This window comes from Cygnus atratus, chromosome 2 (genome assembly GCF_013377495.2).
Source record: "Cygnus atratus isolate AKBS03 ecotype Queensland, Australia chromosome 2, CAtr_DNAZoo_HiC_assembly, whole genome shotgun sequence".
NCBI lineage: Eukaryota > Metazoa > Chordata > Aves > Anseriformes > Anatidae > Cygnus > Cygnus atratus.
Window position 1 is genome coordinate 132872561 of NC_066363.1, and position 18739 is coordinate 132891299.

The window sequence follows — 18739 nt, forward strand, 5'->3', positions numbered from 1 at the left end:
GGTATGTTTTAATTTGAAATACAATATCTATAGCTCTTAATCAAGATAATGAGGCCCCTCACCCACCAGCAGAGTACACAGTCAAAGGACTAAATACTGAAAGTCTGCCAGGTACATGGCTACCTCACAGGATGTCCTAACATTAAGATTTGTTTCTTCCCATGCACTGTCTGGACTGCTTAAGGAACTCAAAATGGATCCTGCACACTGAGCAAAGAGACATATTGCTGATTAACAGCAAATGCTAAGCATAGGGCATATCTATACTTCGCAGAAGCATAAGTGAGCAATCCAGTGCTGGAAAAGGTACCTATATCTAATCAGAATCTAGAGGCTGCTCCTACATATGGATGCCAACAACTGCATTAACTTATCAATTAAAGCCCTCTGCAGGGAGAAGATCTTGGGCTTGGTCCCTGCTGCGAGAACCAATTCTTTATCTATGTTCAACAGAAAAAGAGCTGAAACAGTTTTTTTGACTGGCTCTTGAACAACCCAGGCTCAATGAAGCATTCTAACCAGCATAATTTTAAGGCATGAACTTGCACAACTAAGACATTGGAAGCCAAATGAAAATGGGCCCTGCAACCAACAGATTTTAGGTCTCTGGACTTCTTGCATATGTACAGAGTGACTCTGCATGACAGGAAATGACTTGGAGTTGCACCAGTTCCTTCTCCTAAGCGAGTTTAAGCAAGACCTAGTCACTAACTTGTTCAGACTGAGACAATTCTGAGCAGACAGTAAACCAGCAAGCAACTGGAAAGCTCTGGAATCAAATAACAGGTGAATTCAGACATTTTGAAGAGCTGAACAAAATTTGCTTGGAGCAACTTTAGAATCAAAAGCTTCAAGCATGCCAGAGTTCTGTTTTCAATGCCAAAGTCCTAATTGGTTTAAGTCCTATAAACAAAACAGAGTGGAAAAATATTAACACGTTCATGCTAGCGGATCAAAGACCAGAGTGATTTCCCAAGGCCACTTTGGCAGAAGAGACAAATACTGAACACACATTTCTCACGCCCTAGCCTGGCATTTCCATCAGAAGATTCTTTCTAAAAGATTTATTTCCCCAGATAATCTTACCAATAATGCACAGTTCGCTTACCCCCCCTATACAAAGAGTTGATCAAATTATCATCAAAGAATAACTACCCTGAAAAGACTCTGTTTGCTCTGCTGTTGTGCTAAGCAACCGAAACAAACTCAATCTTTCCTTGTAGATCACATTTTCTAGATGCCTGATAAAATCTGTTGGTTTGCTCTGGACTCTTTCCAATTAGTACACATCTTCTGAAGTGCACCAATTCAGATTAGTTTTGGGTACAGCACCAGCCACATTAGTGACAATGATGATTATTAAAAACTCCCTCAAAACGTTTCAGTTTGTGCACTTATAGAGGGCACAATATAAGTGGAAAGAAAAATAAATAAAACCTTTTGGAAATTTAAGCCTCCCAAAAGAGTTCTATCACCTACTCAAGGATGACGGAAAACGAAGTCTGATTATTATTCAGACAGTATCTGAAGTCACAGAAAGAGCAAATAGCTGACATATTCGGCTAAATCAGACAGCATCCAGAATGGCAACAATGATCTAATTCCACTGAACGAAAAACAGTTAGTCTATATGAAATCAGAATTCAGAAGTATACAAATTAATAACAAAAACCGCCATAAGCCTGAAAAAGTATAATGACATAATCTAATGGTATTTTGATACCAGCTCAGAACCATCCAACTTCATAGAAATTTTGTTTGAAGACAGTATTGTACGTATTTCAAGCAATGTGTCTGAACCTAGGGGAGGGAAGGCAGTTTTTCAGGACGTATCTGCTAACATATACAAAGTTAATACTAGCTGCAATAGGATAAGTTTTAAAAGATTAGTATTAGTGTATGTTAACATACAAGCAGATATGTTTGGGTGCAGTTTCCCATTGGCTAAGAAAAGTGATGCTCACACTCAGCTCAATGACTTTATCTGTAACACAGAAACTTATGAATCTCAACATAACTAATGCTAAATTTTCAGAAAATAATCTCGTTTCCCTGTTACAAATGGAATCCACCAACTTAATGGAAGTTACAGCAATTTTTAGTGGTCGCGTATCTTTTTACACCTTCAAGGTGCATGATATAGCTACCCTCCTGCCCTCCACAATCAGGCAGGCTCTTACAGTCTCAATGTAAGAAAATGCTCAACAGTGAAGGGAGCCTGTCTCAGAAAGAAGACTGGATAACAGCCAGACTATTACTCAGCAGAAAGAAAAAACTTGTTCTGTGGAAAAAAAAACACTCTTGTCAAGATGAAATTTAGGCTGTGAAACAAAAACTGTAATACTTTTTGTCTTCTTAAAACAATGGCAAAGGATTTTCACCTTCTCCCTATATTCAGGTATTCATAGTGGCCTATATAGAGATAAGAGTTATCATTACCAATAATGACAAACACAGTTAGGGTTGCTTTTTGCCAAATTAATACAATATCTTGTTCCTGCTTTCTTCCAGGCTCCAAGCTACATGAAATTAATTAATAAGCTGCTTCCAGGATGTGTCTTACTCCCATTCAAAAGCAATGAAAAATTAAATCTATCATATTTCATGCCCTTACTCTCTCAAAGAGAGTATTGGATAAAAGCAAACTTCGACGTATATGCGCATAGTGAAGATGATGAATTTAAACCAACCTAACCTCTCATCTGGGTTTTGAAAGCTAGATGCTCAGGAATTATACTGCCTTGACAGACAGAACTACATTAGTTAGAAAAAGTCTTCAGGCAAAAACACAGAAGGAAAACAACAACAAAACCACCACAGAATAAGCTAATTCAGTATTAAAAGCAAAATAAAAACATTATCCCTGCACTCCTTATAGAAGTCTTCATAAAATGGTTAACATTTCATGACACTATGGATTACGTACACCACAGAAGTTAAAACCAGTCAGTTTACTGGTCAAGTCTAATGACCGAACTCAATGGAAATGCTTCCATTACAGTAACTTTCTCTGATCCATTTCACGCTTGCTCTACAATCTATTAACAGTGATTTTGGAAGCTTTATAAATATAAGACAGAAACATTAAAAAAATGTTTTGGAATTTTAGATGGCAGTTTTTGCATTAAACCATGTAGAAAAATATGTTCAATTCGCATAGGCCTTCCAGGCCAGCAGTGTAAGAAACAGCCCTTAAATAACTGAAATACTGGCAATGCCAAAGAATAGAAGAAATTTTACTGACTGACAATCTTGGGACAAAGAGTCAGTTCCTCTAACTAATGATTAAAAAATTAATTAAACTCCGTCATAAAGATCATTTTACTTAATTCTTCTGACTGGAGCCTATCTAGCATTCCTAATTATGTTGACTGTAACATAAAAAAAAGTTGGTTACAGCTCAGTCTTGCTATTAATTATTTATTTTCAGGTATTTCAGCATATCAAAATTACAGTGAATCCTTTTAAATATACACAGTTTTTAACTTTTATACTTAATCTGTATTTCCATGCCTTTTTTTTTTTTCCAAAATATAATGCCCTCTTTTCTCCATTACAAAGTGATCCAAATTGAGTAAAGATGCAATTATCACATTTTAGCTCTTGTCCAAGCCTTCTGCTTGCTGTTTGGCCACTGGTAGTACAGCTAGCACAGATGATGGGAAAAAAAAAAAAAAAGTAATACCTCGGAGACAGCAAATCCTGGCATGTAGACCACTATTGTGCATAGTATTTTATGAAAGAAATCTGATTCAATAATAACAAGAGGCTAATGTAATTGAACATGACCAGATTGCCACAGCTTTGCAGAAAGCCAAAGCAATAGTCTACTATGAGCAAACTATTTCAGAGTAAGTCTGGAAAATCTATGTCTTAGAAGGGAGAATACTTATGCAGTAATATCTCCACTTCTTTCTGCTTTATTTATTTATTTATTTCCCTTTTAAACTGTTGCTGGCCTTGAACCTACCTGAATATTTAAAATCCGTCAAGTTCAAGGTGAGTTACTAGCAAAAAAAATGTATCATCCAATATTATGAGAGTTCTCACTTTGTTGCTAGATGAATGTTTTACCCTTTCTGGTTCACTGAGTTACAGTTTTGTTAACTTTCATAAAATAAATGTGAAATTAATCTTGTATCCCAAGACAAATCAACCAAATTGGTCTGACTTCCCTGAATACTGCTGGACTTGCATGTTCATTATCAAAGTTAATGTGATACGTCTTGGGAAAGAGGGGAGAATACAAGGCTTTTACAGTTGAGAAAAACAAGTTAACCCTCTCCCCCCAAAAGTAGTTTTTAATTTCATTCATAATAAAATCTGCATCACTGGGGACACTGGCCTTGCTAATTGACATTTTTTTATTATTATAGGTAAACAGCACATTAGAACATTGCAGCATTTTCAAATAAACCATTGCTTTACTGGCAGTAAGGATCAAGAAACATTACTGGAAACCTGTTATTGCTGGAAAAGCATTTTTGAATGTTGTGCAGAAAAAGTACAATAATCAAATGTCTTAAAAGAGTTACATTAGTCAATATCACTTTTTCCTTAGTAAACTTTTGGAAGGAGCCTGAAAATGAGTCACGTTTTCAGGGTTCCAAAATGATTTTTGGTGTATAACATCGTTATAACAAATTACATGTAAATAGTACTCCTTCTAGTTAATCAGTCCTTCATAAATACCAAAGTAGTTTTTGTCGTTTAGTTCTAGAGAGTAAAAAAACACCTTTAAAAGAACAATGCACCAGCCATGTTACATCTTTCATTGCCAAAACTAGTTGTTGTTTCTCCCTTAGGAAATGCTGGACAGAATTGTTGGCAAAAAATAAGAAAAAAAATAGGAATAAAAAATAAATTAATTATTATTAATATTAGTATATATGGTCAGCAACCTTGTAGATTTCTGTTATTACTTGTGATCCCTCTTCCCTCAACTTTCTCAGTTCAACCTTGTATTCATTTTTCTGCTACCTATCACCCAATGAACGTAAGACAGATGGTGGGTAGTTCTACTTTCTGAAAATAAGAACCATCCCTGAGGCTGTGTTCATAAAACAGTCTTTTGGTACAGTATCTCACGTCAGTTCTGTAATTCACTCAATGCTTGGTAGAGAGCCAAAGGAGATGCCTACAGTTCACACACAGAGATGTGCAAGATAGGACTCACCCTTTAAACACACAACAAAACAAATCTATTTGAGTTTATCTCCCATATATATCTTACAAATACCTTTGCATATAGGAATCTATGCTCTTGAAAATTCTGAACAAAGCCTTTTCTTCAAAGCCTTACATCAGACAGAGAAATTGCTATGGATAAACATGGATTTTCTAAATGAGTATGTTTTCACTTGGAGCTTACTTCCGTCCACTATATGGCAAATACTTGAGACTACAGCAGGAAACACTACTTAACATTCTTTGAATTACTTGTGACACTGCCAATATTTTAGCAATCATATAACAAACTGGTTTTCCAAATCAAGTGATGTCATCTAGGTGAATGCAGAAGACAAAAAAAGTGGAAGAATGGTTCTATTTCAAACTGATCTCCTGTCTACCTGTCAGATTTGTGCTAAAAATTCTGTATTGTAAACTGAATGTGCAGAATGTGAAAGTAACACTACAATTCATTTTAAATGCTTTTAAAGAGCAACATACTCTGATTTCTACATTAAGCATGCATGTGTTGTTCCATATTAATATTTAATTGGTTAAAACACTCCTGTATAAGTCATGAGAAATGTTTTAAAAATAACAATTTATAAATATTCTTATTCCCCTTTGTGCCTAAAACACTTTAAATATCAAATTGAGTATACGTGAGTATGAATTTCGTATCTCATTTTAACTATACAACATGCACAAATTGCTAGTGAAACTTTAATTACATTCTGGGGACAATGTCTTATAGCTGAGAATAATAAGAAAGCCTAAAGCGGTATAGAAATTTCTAAGGTAAACATTCTCTAGTCTATCCCTAGTTACAGTTTAAATAGTCATGGAAGAAACTGTTCACCAAGATTACTATGTTCTATCATGGATGTGTATTGCCTTAATAATGAAGTGAACTTAAATTACTTGAAACATTGGAGTTATACATACAGAAACATAACAGTACAATATTGCAAATACTTGGGGGGGAAAAAAAAAAAACTTGAATATTTTTAGAACACAAGCATGGAACTGTAAGTCTATTTTATTTACTGTACTGTATCTTGGCCTAAGTCTTATCTCCAGTTCAGGAAAAGAAGTGATAGTTTTCAGAGATAAAAGGAGTACTAGGGCTTGAGAAAAAAGGTTTGCAGTTAGGAATCCAAGAAAGGTCAGAGAGACAGGTCAGGAAAAAGCTGAGGTTCACAATCTTTGTTTTTCCTTAGAAGTAAAGAAAGTCATGGAAAGAGTTTTGCACAGAAATGCAATATGGACATGTTCTCTATCAAAGGAAGAGTTCTTAAATAGAGTTCTCAGTTCTTAAATAACCATGAACATTACGACAACCCATATAATGTTAAGAGGAAAAAATAGTCTCAGAAAATACAACAGTTGAAGATTTGGATTTCTTAGTTTTTCAAGGTAACGCTCAGAAAAGGATCAGGAAAAGATGAGTAACTTCCAGATAAAACCAATGTCTGACTGGTTCACTTAGGCCATGCACTCACAATAGGCGAACACAATTTACACAATCTTGAGAATTTTCAGTTCCGCTACCTAAACAGCTAGACAAAGGAAAAAGGACATATAGTAAACAGAACCTTGATTCCCTTTTACTGTGGCCCCCAGAGCACTACGTTTCTCAGTCTTTTAACTGAAGAAACACTTAACTTGTGGAAATAAGTAAGTAAGTAAGTAAATAAATAAATAAAACCAACCTCAGATCTCAAAGACCATCTTGCACTTACTGTTACAAAGCAGTCACAATTGCTTTCTCTTACAGACAAATATAAAGAAAGATCCAAAATTTATCCTAATTTTTATTTTCCTCTTCCATTTGGCTTGCATGTATGGGAGACCATGTGTATGCATGAATTTCTGTCTTTGACTTGTTTTTTGAGTTACCTTTTTGTATGTTATTGACCATCAATAACTATCAGACTATTGGCTGAATAGCCTTGCTTTAGGTGATGTTGCAATTAAATCACATCACTCAGTGGTACTGGAACTAATGAAGCTTGGTCTCCTAAAGATTTGTCTCTCATGGTTGATGGAGTCTGGGGCCTAAGAATGCAATTCCAACTGAAGCCTTCTGCTACAGCAAGTATTCATAAGGGTTGGCTGGCTTATTGCTTACTATTTCTTTCCCCAGTCTTCGGTGGTTAATAGCGTGCAGTTTAATGATATAGCTTTTCCTTTATCTGTAGACCTTCCAGGGGACAGTTGCAGAAGTTTTCTACTGTACCCTGCTATCTATTTTCTCAAAGTTTGTAGGAATTTGCCTGTCTGTTTAAGACACATTTGAAGTCGGCCACCGAATTCAAAAGTTATTGTGGAGGTGTAGGGGTAATTGGTCAGTGAACACACATTCACTCAACATTGATCTTACTTCTACAGGAAGCGACACTAAAATCATTTTCCATACTCTGTTTTGCTTTTCCAAAACTCATTGTCCATTTATTGTGGAGAAAAAAAATAATAAAGCTACTGAAATATGAATGGAACAAAACAGCCTATTCCTGTCACCTTACTTCAATGGCCCTCTCATACCTCATGCCTTTCTCTTCCTTCCCCTGGCTCCACACTGACTTGCTATGCTCCCACACTCTTCTGGTGCATACCACTTACTTTCATAAACTAGGACTAGAGTCCCTCATTCTTCATTACCTGACTCTTATCTCCTCAGACATCTAAGCAACACCCAGCTTACTAATTATCTGATCCCAACCTCACCCTACCTGAGCCCTGCTTCCAACCCAGAAGTGCAGACATACTTCAAAATAGTGACCCTGCATGAGGCAAGGACTTCAGACAGAGGCTCAAGTTTTTTCTGCTACAATTTCAAGAAACGTGAATTCACATTAGTAAATTACACACTACTGCAGTGTGGAAATAGCACTTGATAAAAAGGTACTCTACACTTTGTCTGCATTTCAAATACTTCCATGTAAAATTTGTATTTCTGAGTTTGGAGAAGACCTTGCAGTATCAAACTTAAACCAAAGCAAATGGGTATGTTCCCTACAACAGGAGATGAGACACACTGATTTGTACATGATTTATCTTCACAAAGTAAGTCTTACATCTTGCGAGACAGTCCACCAGAAATAACAACGCTTTCAAAAGTTGTTTTCATTGACTTTTAGGATTTGGCACACAAACCTGCATGCTTACATGAAAAAATAATAAATTCATTGCTGGTTCACCAGTGCCTCAGGGATGAGTAACAGACCTGAAAAAATGAAAATGTCAAGGTACTGAAATAACTGTACTCCCAAAACACGAAGCCATTTTGGAAGATGTTTGTATACAGGGAACCTACACTTTATTGGACTGTAGATAAAAATAAATGGTTTTTACTCCTCTCAGCCATTCACTTGTCCTTTACAGGTACAACCTTTGGATTGTAACATTTTGTTTGGATTAACACTTTTTTTTTTCTTTTTTTTTTTTTGGTCCAGGCACAGGAAAAAGATTCTCCTTTTATTTCCAAATTTCTAGGTAAAGAAACTAATGTGTAAGACCAGAGCACCAAACAATTTTATTGATTTCTACTAACTGGAGTTAAGTCTTTGCAATTTGTCCTTTTTGAATTTCTCCATAGTGCTGCTTAAAAACAAAACAAAACAAAAAACTATTTTAATGTGATCAGACAGAAAATTCTTGTTAGGCATCAAGTTAAATCGGGTGTGGCCAAAGTGATTACTATGTATTATTTACACTGCTACACATGCAAAAAACTTGTATCACAGACTAGATCCTTATTGTGCCAGGTACTGTGTACAAAACAGTAGAATCCATATTTCATACCTTAAATAAGAAGCAACATACACATACCTCAGAGAGATTGGAGGAGATATGAAACAGTAAATAACTGGAAGGTACAGTACCCAATTTCCCTAACCATTGTAAAGCTAGAGACTTTAAAAATATGCTGTAAAAAATGCCTAAGGTAGGATTCTACTCTGAGTATAATGTTAAAAAACATATACCACCATTAGCATAAAACCCTGCCCCTTACTTGCCATATAAATAAGATATTTTCATATGTTTGAGGTGTAGCTTTACAAACATACATATGTATATAAATAAAATGTATATATGACTATACTCAATCCACTTTCAGATCATAATAATCATAGAACCAGAGAGAGAAATATGAGGAGACTCTGACAGGATGCCAACAATGCAGACATTCAGTTGTTATAGGGAGTGTTTATTGTCCTGGAACAGGAGCCAATATTGTGCATTGAAAAGCCATTGGTTATGTCTGAACGCTGTTGGGAAGAAGTACCAGAAACTAAAACTTTCCAGCTGTTCCAGCTAAGTTCCCTAATTGTTGGGCCATCCAGCAATACTCTTGCACTACTTCAGTGTGCTTTTGTGAAGCTGCACAGAGACTGCTCAGGATGGATAATCCTGACCTAAATCAGATTGGTCAGTCAGTCTTGTCAGAAGAGGTTGGCCTGAGCTTTTTGAGGCTGAGGAGGGCACAAAACACAAGTTCTCTAGGTCCCAACTTACCTACTCATGATAATACTGTAAGCCTGGTGATCACTGCTACCATATTTCCGTCTGCTTTTATCCTTACAGCAACTTCTGTCCTTTGTGTGGGTTTCAGATCTTTTGTGCACTGGATATACTCTAACCATGCCTCTCTGATCCGGCCCACCATGGATTTCAGATGATATACTACCTACTGTTTGGACTGCAAACAAAACAGGCAGAAGTCAGTCAGCAATTTTTTGCTGCAGTGAAGACATCAATGCCTACTGCCCATGCTTAGAGTCACCAAATACGCACACTGAAAGACCACAGTGACTACATCTATGGTGTTCTGCAGCTTGTGCCCTTGAAGGGAGAATTTAATTTCTACCTAAGCCATACCTCACGTGCCCAGATGCATTTTTACATACGGTCCGAAGAAACTTATACATACGTTTTCTTACTCTGCATTAGTTTTGTATAATAAATCTTCATTTAAACTGTGTTACAGTTGCCAGGCAAATCTTCCCTCTACTCTCATTAGATACTGCTTCTTGGATTTTTCACAGTTGGAAGATTAGCACTGCATAAACAACCAACACAACCACTTGCATTTAAAACGTATTACAACTCTTTGCTCATTTCAAACAACAGAAACCACACACACAGAGAATAGTTCTGCATGCCTTTTCTCAAGTGAAAGCAGCTTGTATTTGAGTCTCCTAAAGAAAGAAAGATTTGGTTTCAGCATCATCTTCTACTACTGTATTACTGTTATGGAAGTTGAATTATTACACAACATTTTTACTTTTTTAAATAAAATTTTCTAAACTGTTCTGTAGCATGAGGGCATTATAGTTTAATGGGGCTTTTATAAGATGTCTGAGAAATTCAAAAAGAACAGAAATTAAAATAGATGGTACTCTGTACTAATTTTATATGCTGCTGGAGACACATTTATATCTTTTAACGGTTCATTTCCTATTGAGTTCCAGAAGAATTCTCCAGAAGTGTTGTTTGAGCAAAACCGCTGCCATTCACACAGACTTTTCAACTAAAGGTTAGCTGTGCTCACTGCCAGTCCTCTGTAAGCAGTAATGTTCGCTGAAGAGGACAGATACAACTCTGACCAGTGGACACTCTAGTCTTTAACCTAGATTTTGAAAAGCCTATCCCCAAATCCATGCCAATAGCATTTCAAATAAATCTTCATGCAGGCTCCTTCGTGAAGTTCAAACTTCGGGTGATTTATGTTTTGATAAGGCTTCCGAGACCTTACTTGATGTTAACAATGTAACCCCCTAAAGAGCAAAGCTTTGAAGCACTGAGGCAACTGAACCTGCATTCATTCCTCCCAGTCTTCAGATCTGTATGACAGAAACTGTAATCTTTACTAGCCATAGCACAGTAGAAAAAAATAAGGTGGATATCCGCAAGATGAAGTAAGCTGTACATTTTCTGATTCTTAACAAGTATAACTTAAGTATAACTTATGTTTTTGGCTAGTTTTCCATGTATAGCTTCTAAACACTATGCATATACTTTTATTTATTACCTATTACCCTAAAACTGGTTGTAAAAGTGGAAGAATCTTGAGGTTTTGTAAGACATTTAAACCCAAATTGTGCCATTAATCAACTTGTGACATTTTGCTTTCATAAGTTTATCAAATATCTTTTTAAGAGGGAATAATACGTGGAATGTCACTGTTCCCTGGGGTGAGACAAATGTACGACAAAGCTTGTTTTAAAACAGAGGAGGCAAGCCAGAGAAACCCGCAACTTGTATACAGAGTATTGTCTCAAATCGCTACACACTTTCATACTTCATAAGGCAAGGGTAATTGTAGTAATTTTATACTTATAGACTATTCTGAAGAAATAATGCTCATATTTTTCATGAAATACCAGTATCAGATTGCTGGCATTAGTAACGAGCAAAGCCTTGGAAGAGGAGAACCTCAGAAATGGAGAATTAAAAGCTTATGTACAGAGCAGAGATAGAAACGTTGCTATTTACACCTTCACTGGTCCTTTACTGCTGAGAATGCAAAGGTGCATCCAATGGAAAGTTCCTCAACATAATTTTTTCCCCATTAAGAATTGTTCCTACCCAAAGCTACTGGCATTTTTACTCTAGATTTCAATTAGATTGCTTTACCTCAGATAAAACAAAAAATAAATTAGCAGGAAAGAGAGATGGACCTTACTGGCAGACTCTGAAGGACAGTAAGAGTAGTTCCTTGGAGTAAGACAGTAGTTCATTTAGGGCAATCTCATAACAAAAGCAGGACTGCATTCTTTAAATGTGTTAGTTGATGTATAGAAAACATTATTTCTTGAATTCTGTAAATCAGATGGCTTAATTAGGTTGTTAACTGAAAACAACTAGCCTTACAGCCTGTTATGGATTTTGCGAGCCCGCAGTTCACATCTCCTGTCACAGCTGTAGTGTGCAAATACTCCAACAACCATGGTTTTCAGACACTTGTACCAGTGTTACCAGTGAAAAGAAGACCTAGTATTATCTTCTAGAGAAGGCCAGTCAAAGGTAATTCTTAAAGTTGAATTGTATGTCTTTTTTTTCCCTTTTTTTTCCCAAATGTTGTGGTTTTCCTACAGATTTTCCATAAAGAACAAACAGCTTGGAAAGTAGTACTTCTGTGAGCATCCTGAAGGGCTTTGCGTGCCCAAGTCAGGCTGATGGCGTTTTTTTAAAACCAACAAAATGCCAGACTTGGCTGGAATCATGGAATCATTAAGGTTGGAAAACCTTAGATCATCTGGTCCAACCATCACCCTACTGCTAATGTCACCCACTAAACCATGTCCCTAGGCACCACGTCCAACCTTTCCTTGAACACTCCCAGGGACAGAGACTCCACCACCTCCCTGGGCAACCCGTTCCAATGCCTGACTGCTCTTTCTGAGAAGAAATGTCTCCTCATTTCCAAACTAAGCTCCCCTTGCACAACTTGAGGCCATTCCCTCTAGTCCTATCACTAGTTATCTGCGAGAAGAGGCTGACCCCCAGCTCCCCACACTTTCCTTTTAGGTAGCTGGAGAGAGCACTAAGGTCTCTCCTGAGCCTCCTCTTCCCCAGACCAAACAACCCCAGTTCCCTCAGCCGCTCCTCACAGGTCTTGTGTCCCTTCAGGCAGTCCCTTTAGGGTTCCACGCTGCGAGCTTTTGCTCCTCGCAGTTCACCCTTTAGCCCTCGGCGTGAGGCAGAAGCCTCTCGCGGTGCCCCGTCGGGACAGCCTGTGCCTTCCTCAGCCGTGCCGGGGCCCCCGTGCTCCAGGTGCAGCTGAGGGGGGAGCCCCCCGTCCCCATCAGGGAGCAGGGGCCGGGCTCCATTAACCGGCACCCCCCTGGCCGCGGCGGAGCCCCTTCCCGGGGCGCTCCACCTCAGGGGGCAGCACCGCTCGCCCCAACCGGCGGCTCCTCCTCCCCGCCCCGCTCGGCTCGGCTCGGCTCGTCTCCCCGCCGCGCCGCCCGACTTGGTTCAGCCCGGGGCAGGCGCTCGGCAGAAGCCCTGTCCCCCTCCGGAGAGCCTCGGCTCGGAGCCTCCCTTCTCCTTTCCTCCCTCCGTCCCTCCCAGTGCCGCTGCGCACTGCCGGGCCCCGAGCGGGCCCTGACGCCCGGGCGGCGGCGGCTCCGCCACGGTTCCCGCAGCCCGTGCCCGGGGTGCGCACACGAGGCTGGCTCGGCCGTTGGGGGCGCGCCGCGGCGGCGGGAGGGGGGTTGCTGTGGGCGAGCCGCCGCTGCCGCGGTGAGATGGCATCATCCTGCGCGGCGGCCGAGGGGTGAGGAGGAGGAGGAGGAGGAGGAGGAGGAGGAGGAAGGCGAAGGAGGAGGAGGTGAGGGGAGGAGAAGGAGGCGGCAGCTGCGAGGCTGCGAGCCACGGTAAGGAAACAAAACAGGCTGCGCCGCTTTGCGGGCTGGCCCGGCGGCCTGCCGAGCGAAACGGCCGCGGTTTGGGTTGTTTTATTTTTATTTTATTCCCCCCCCCCCCCCCCCTTCCCATCCGCGGGGGTGGGCGCCGGGCGGCTGCGGGCCGCCCCTGTCACCGCGCGATGGGCGTGGGGGCTAAAATGGCGAAGGGAGCCGGGGCCAGGTCGCCGCCGCCTCGGCCTCCGCAGGCCGCCGCGTTTGCCGGCTGGCTTCGGAGGGGGCTCCGAGGGCCCCTCGGCCCCCACCTGGCCGGGGGGGGAACGGGGAGCGCCGCTGGTACCGGGGAGGAACCCGGCTTATCGCGGCCCAGGGCTGGGACCCGACCTGTGGGGAGCCTCCCGGCAGCTTATCTGCGGGCTGGGGGCCGAGGGGCAGGGGGTACGTGCGGCCCCGCCGGCCTTGGGGGCGGCCGGGGAAGGGAAAAGGTGAGGAGAGGTTTGTCCTGCACCATGGGCTGCTGTCACCCTCGTCGGTGTGCTCCCCAAAAGGGGGGTACGGCGGGGAGGAGGGACCTCGCTGCCTTTGCTCGAGGTGTCTGCAGGGCAGTCTGGGTCCTCCTGATGCCTGTTTTACCGAGCACACCGTCTGGGTGCAGCACCTTGAAAGGTCTGTTTGTATCGCCAGTCCCTGTTTATGTGGTGGCAAAATGTTACAACTTGGTGTCAGTGTTTATTTACTTGGATTTTTTTTTTTTCTGTAAAGCCTTATGTTCGAAGCATCGGTTCTCCTCCAAGTTAAACTAGGATGATCTAGCTCTGCTTTCAGGTCTATAAATGTTTAAACTGTGCATCGGAGAGACAAGGACTGCATGCTGCCTAGTTTTAATGGGAGCTCTTCGGTGTTTGGGTGAAATTTCAGTATTTGGATGAAACAAGGAGATTTTCATATTTCAACCATATTTTCACACGGAACCTGTGTTATGTAGAAAACTTTGCATAAAAAGCCCAGGTTGTGTGAGTTTACCATCTAGCAAGTGGCAGTAATAAAACTGTCACTTGATGGAGGTGGCCGAGTTATTTATAAACATACACATGAAAGACAATATTGCCTTCATAGTAATAAGTGTCTCCCCTTAAAACTCATTCTGCTTTAATCCCTCTATCGTTAGAGGAACGAAATGATTAGTGGTTGGCTGTAATAATTCTTCATTAACCTGGGCTTTTTTCTGTGTGTGTGTGTGTGTGTGTGTGTGTGCTGCCTTACTTGAGTAAGCTGATGGATTTAAACTGAATTATTATTTCTCATGGATATTAATCCTAGTAAAGATTAAAAAATAATAGGAAATATCCGAGTATTTTTCCTCCTTTTGAGAAACATTGTACAGTTGTAAAAGCACAGTTTGTCTGGAAACTTGATAAAGGTGCTTTCGACTGGGACAACTAGAAATACTTTCAGCTGATGGTGCTTGGGTTTAGAATCCTTTTCTCACTTCCTTGGTGTGTGTTTTCATCTTTAAGGTGAAGATGTGATTCTGTAAATGCTTCTAGCTTGAGTAACTTATCATTATCAGTAGTCTTTTTCCAATGATACTGTAAAATAAATGTGTAACTATACCTGAAAACATGAAAGCAATGTTATGTACCCAAGACAGATTTAATCTGTCAGTATGGAACAGCTCGTTACCGAAAGGGTATAAATTATTTTTGTTGGAAAAATAACTTGTTTGTTGCTAAACATCAGTGAACAAAACATGTGTTCTTGTTGAAGGGTTGACAATAAAGTTAAAATAATCACCTGTCTACAAGTGCTTCTTAAATCAGGGGAATACTCGCAGGGTTCAGAGCCGATCGATTTCTTTTTCTGGCTCCATGGAAGGAAGAGGAACATCTGCTTTTTCTTTCCATATCAAGTTGGGAACTTTGATAAGTTGGAAATTCCACTCGCTTTCCTGGTTTCTCCCTGGGAAGAATGTGTGTGGAAGCTCTGTTTCCCTCCAACTCTCCTTTGTGTCCAAACCCAGCATCTGTCAGAGGAAGTTGGTGTACCTTCAGTTTTGCCCTGTGTCATTAAAAAAGTAGATTTGAAATCCGAGGCACCATAACAAAAAATTCATGGCCTAGCCATTTCCAGTTAATAAATATGGCTTACCATTTGTGCACTTAGGCCAAACACTGTTAGCTTAAAACTAAGCAACAAAAAACCGAAGCCCATCCTAGAATTTAATCAGCTAAAATGAAAATAATTAAGTGGTTTGGAGGGGGGATGGATGGAGGGACAGACAAGTGCAGACATTTGTGTTGGGGGGGGGCTTCCTCCAAGCTGTGCTTAAGTGATTGTTGGAAGCTACTTTTAATTTAAGGTTTTCTCTTTTTTCTTTATGGAGAATGAAGAGAAGGAGTAAAGCTACTCGCAAGTATGTCATATATTTTAAGCTATGTTACCTGCTTCTGCACAGTGTAGTGTTCACCTCAATTAAAAAGTGCCTTTTGAGCTCTTAATCAATTGCGTAAGACTCTAAGTCAGTAGATAAGCTGCTCCAGTATGCCTTCCAGAATGAAAATGTGTAAACTGGGGGCAGGGGTGGTGGTGGTGCTCTCCACTTTCTCTGTTAGTGTCAGTTAGCCAAATCCTGTCTTTTTTTTTGCTGTCTTTATGAAATTTGTAAGCTTAGAACTGTGGAGCTTTCTTTGGATTCTGAGTTAAGCCATGGCCAGGGACATGTTCTCTGTTCCTTTGGCCTACGTGCAAGTGCAGAGAGCAGGATTTGCTTACAGCCAGGCCTTTCTTTAACGTTTTGTTTTCTTTGCATCAGTAGGCCACTTGCTTTCCTTATAGGTGTTCAGACCTAGGATGTTCTCCTGTAGTGAACTAAAATAGTCACAGGCAGGGACCATTACATGTTTCAGGGATCTCACCTCTACTTTCTTGAAGGAAAATGGTTTAGCTGGGGGGAGAAATTCATTTTCCCCATTGGCAGCAGGAGTTGGTGTGGTCTGGAAGAGGCAATCCGAGGGCTTGTAGTAAAAAACAGATTGTATGAGTGGTGCACCCTCTTTTTTCCTGTAGAGCAGTGGCATGACATGTTTATTATTGCTTGAAATTTCCTATAGTACCTTTTAAAGGGAGATATATATATATATATTTTAATTATTTTCTCCAAGTGGGAAGTCCTAATTACTGCCTTTTGGGCTATGTTTTTACTGTGTTTGAGGACCTAATAGTTTAACCAGAAGCATGCTAGAGTTTCGCTCCGTATTGCTTAACCTGATGCTGCTTTACAGAAGAACACGAGGGACTCAGAGAAGCTATGAGCTGTCAGAATAGTTATGTCAGAATTGTTTACCTGGGAGTGTGCTATGGTTTTTCCTACTTAACATTTCAGGGAAACCTTTATCCTTGTATTACATGTAGTTCTTGGTAGCTACTAGACATGTGGAATGTGGCATGGAGAAACTAATGACTGCAGGTTTGCATGACTGTATACTGCGGTGGTTCTCTAGATACAGAGCAAACAAGTTATTTTTCAATCCCTCACCTCTCAGTCAATTTTGAGAATTTGCCATGTAAGGTAAGGTTTGATAATTCAATATTGTCGTGAAAGCACTTTCAGAGTCTTATTTAACGAGAACATGAATTCAGATTTAATTCACAAGTTTTTTTGACTTTGAAGAATAAACTGAATTTTGCTTGGAGGGTAGTGTTACTTTATGAGGGCTTTTGACTAAAATAGGTCTTTAATAAAAATTGGAATGAAGCATGTGTTTAACAAAGCAGATTATCTGCTTGAGCTTTTGATTTTTTTTTTGTATTTATCATCATTTTTCTTATTGCTGGAATATGTTAGAAATGTTAATGTTCTACTTCAAGTCACTAGGGTCTGAGGGTACTTAATTGTAGCCAGTTCAAAACCTGAAGACCTCTTAACATCCATCACATGAGATGTTAACGTGGAGTTATTTAATTACTTCTGTAGTAAAATTCAACCTCTGATGTCTGAAGCAAGGAATTTTTCACTGGCTGAAATCACTTTGGAATAATTCCCCCAAACATAAAGAACTGTTCTTGAAAACACAGTAGCACTTTCTCTCCATTTGTCTTGGATATAAATGGCACAGAGTACAAATAAGTGTTTGTAACTGACCTTCTCAAGTGGTTCTAAAGCACAGAATCATTCCGTCTGTGTTTTTTCTACTAGAAATTCAGAGTTAGCTTGCTGATTGTGGTGATAGAAGACAACAATAAGTAAATAAACAGGGGAAAGTAATTTTTTGTTTGTTTTAGAAATTCAGGGATCTTCACATTGTAACCTGAAGTGGGCAGGAGAGAGTTCTTGTCTGTGCTGTGAATGCACAGGGGAAAGTGCATAAAGTATATTCTGCACACATTTCTAGTTACTGGCGTTTCTACGTGAGATTTTTATTATCAATATTTAAATGGAGCAGCAGATTAGCAGAAGAATCCTTTTTAAAACAAAACAAAAGACACCACCACAAATAAAACCTTTCCTCTGTTTCTTATGTTCTTGGATCTTGAGAGAATTTTGGATCGTATATACATTTAAATGTAGCCAGTGATATTTCAGTATAAATCAAATCAAAGGAGCTATGGTTTTAGAATAGGGAAAAGTAAACAGGAAAGATTATGTTCCTAGTCTGTGAAATTGCACAATATGCTCAGGCATTAGAACTGAAAAAAGAACACACGTACAGTTTTGAAACACAGTGCTCTGCTCGTTCTTGAGAAATTCAGTAAGATGTAATATAGTTTTTGTACGCGTAAACTAAAACTGCTGAACAGATCAAGATACATACGTTTTAAAATCTGACCTTGTTTTTACTAAGTGGTAAATTGAATTAACTCTTGCATTTTCTAGTATGCACGCTGACATTAGAGTATCTGAGCATAAACATAACAGTCAAAAAACAAAATTAAACATAAGAGGAAAGCTGAAATGAAGATGAAGAGCAGCAGGGTTGCCACACTTCCCTTTTCTTTTCCCCTCAGGATAGAAGTGTGGAAGCATTTTTTTTTTTGTGAATTTCAGTTCCTTTTATGCCTTCTTTCTTGCCACTTTTTTTTTTTTTCTTTTTTTTCCCTCTTCCCCAGTTCCAGCTACCTTCTTACACTGTTATCTTTTCAAAAAAAAAAGGGTGCTGTCCTACTTTAGTATCTGGAAAGACTTTTCTTTTTTTTTTTTT

General features: G+C 39.6%; 1 protein-coding gene across 4 annotated transcripts in view; it reads left to right on the forward strand.

Moving 5' to 3' along the window:
- The first annotated feature begins 12431 nt into the window (after positions 1-12431).
- WWP1 (WW domain containing E3 ubiquitin protein ligase 1) overlaps positions 12432-18739 on the forward strand; it is a 62920-nt gene continuing 56612 nt past the window's right edge. For 3 of the 4 annotated variants that reach the window (XM_035546482.2, XM_035546481.2, XM_035546483.2), the window contains exon 1: positions 12432-13553. The gene's annotated coding sequence lies outside the window, so the exon portion shown is untranslated. The other variant, XM_050709312.1, reaches the window with a different exon arrangement.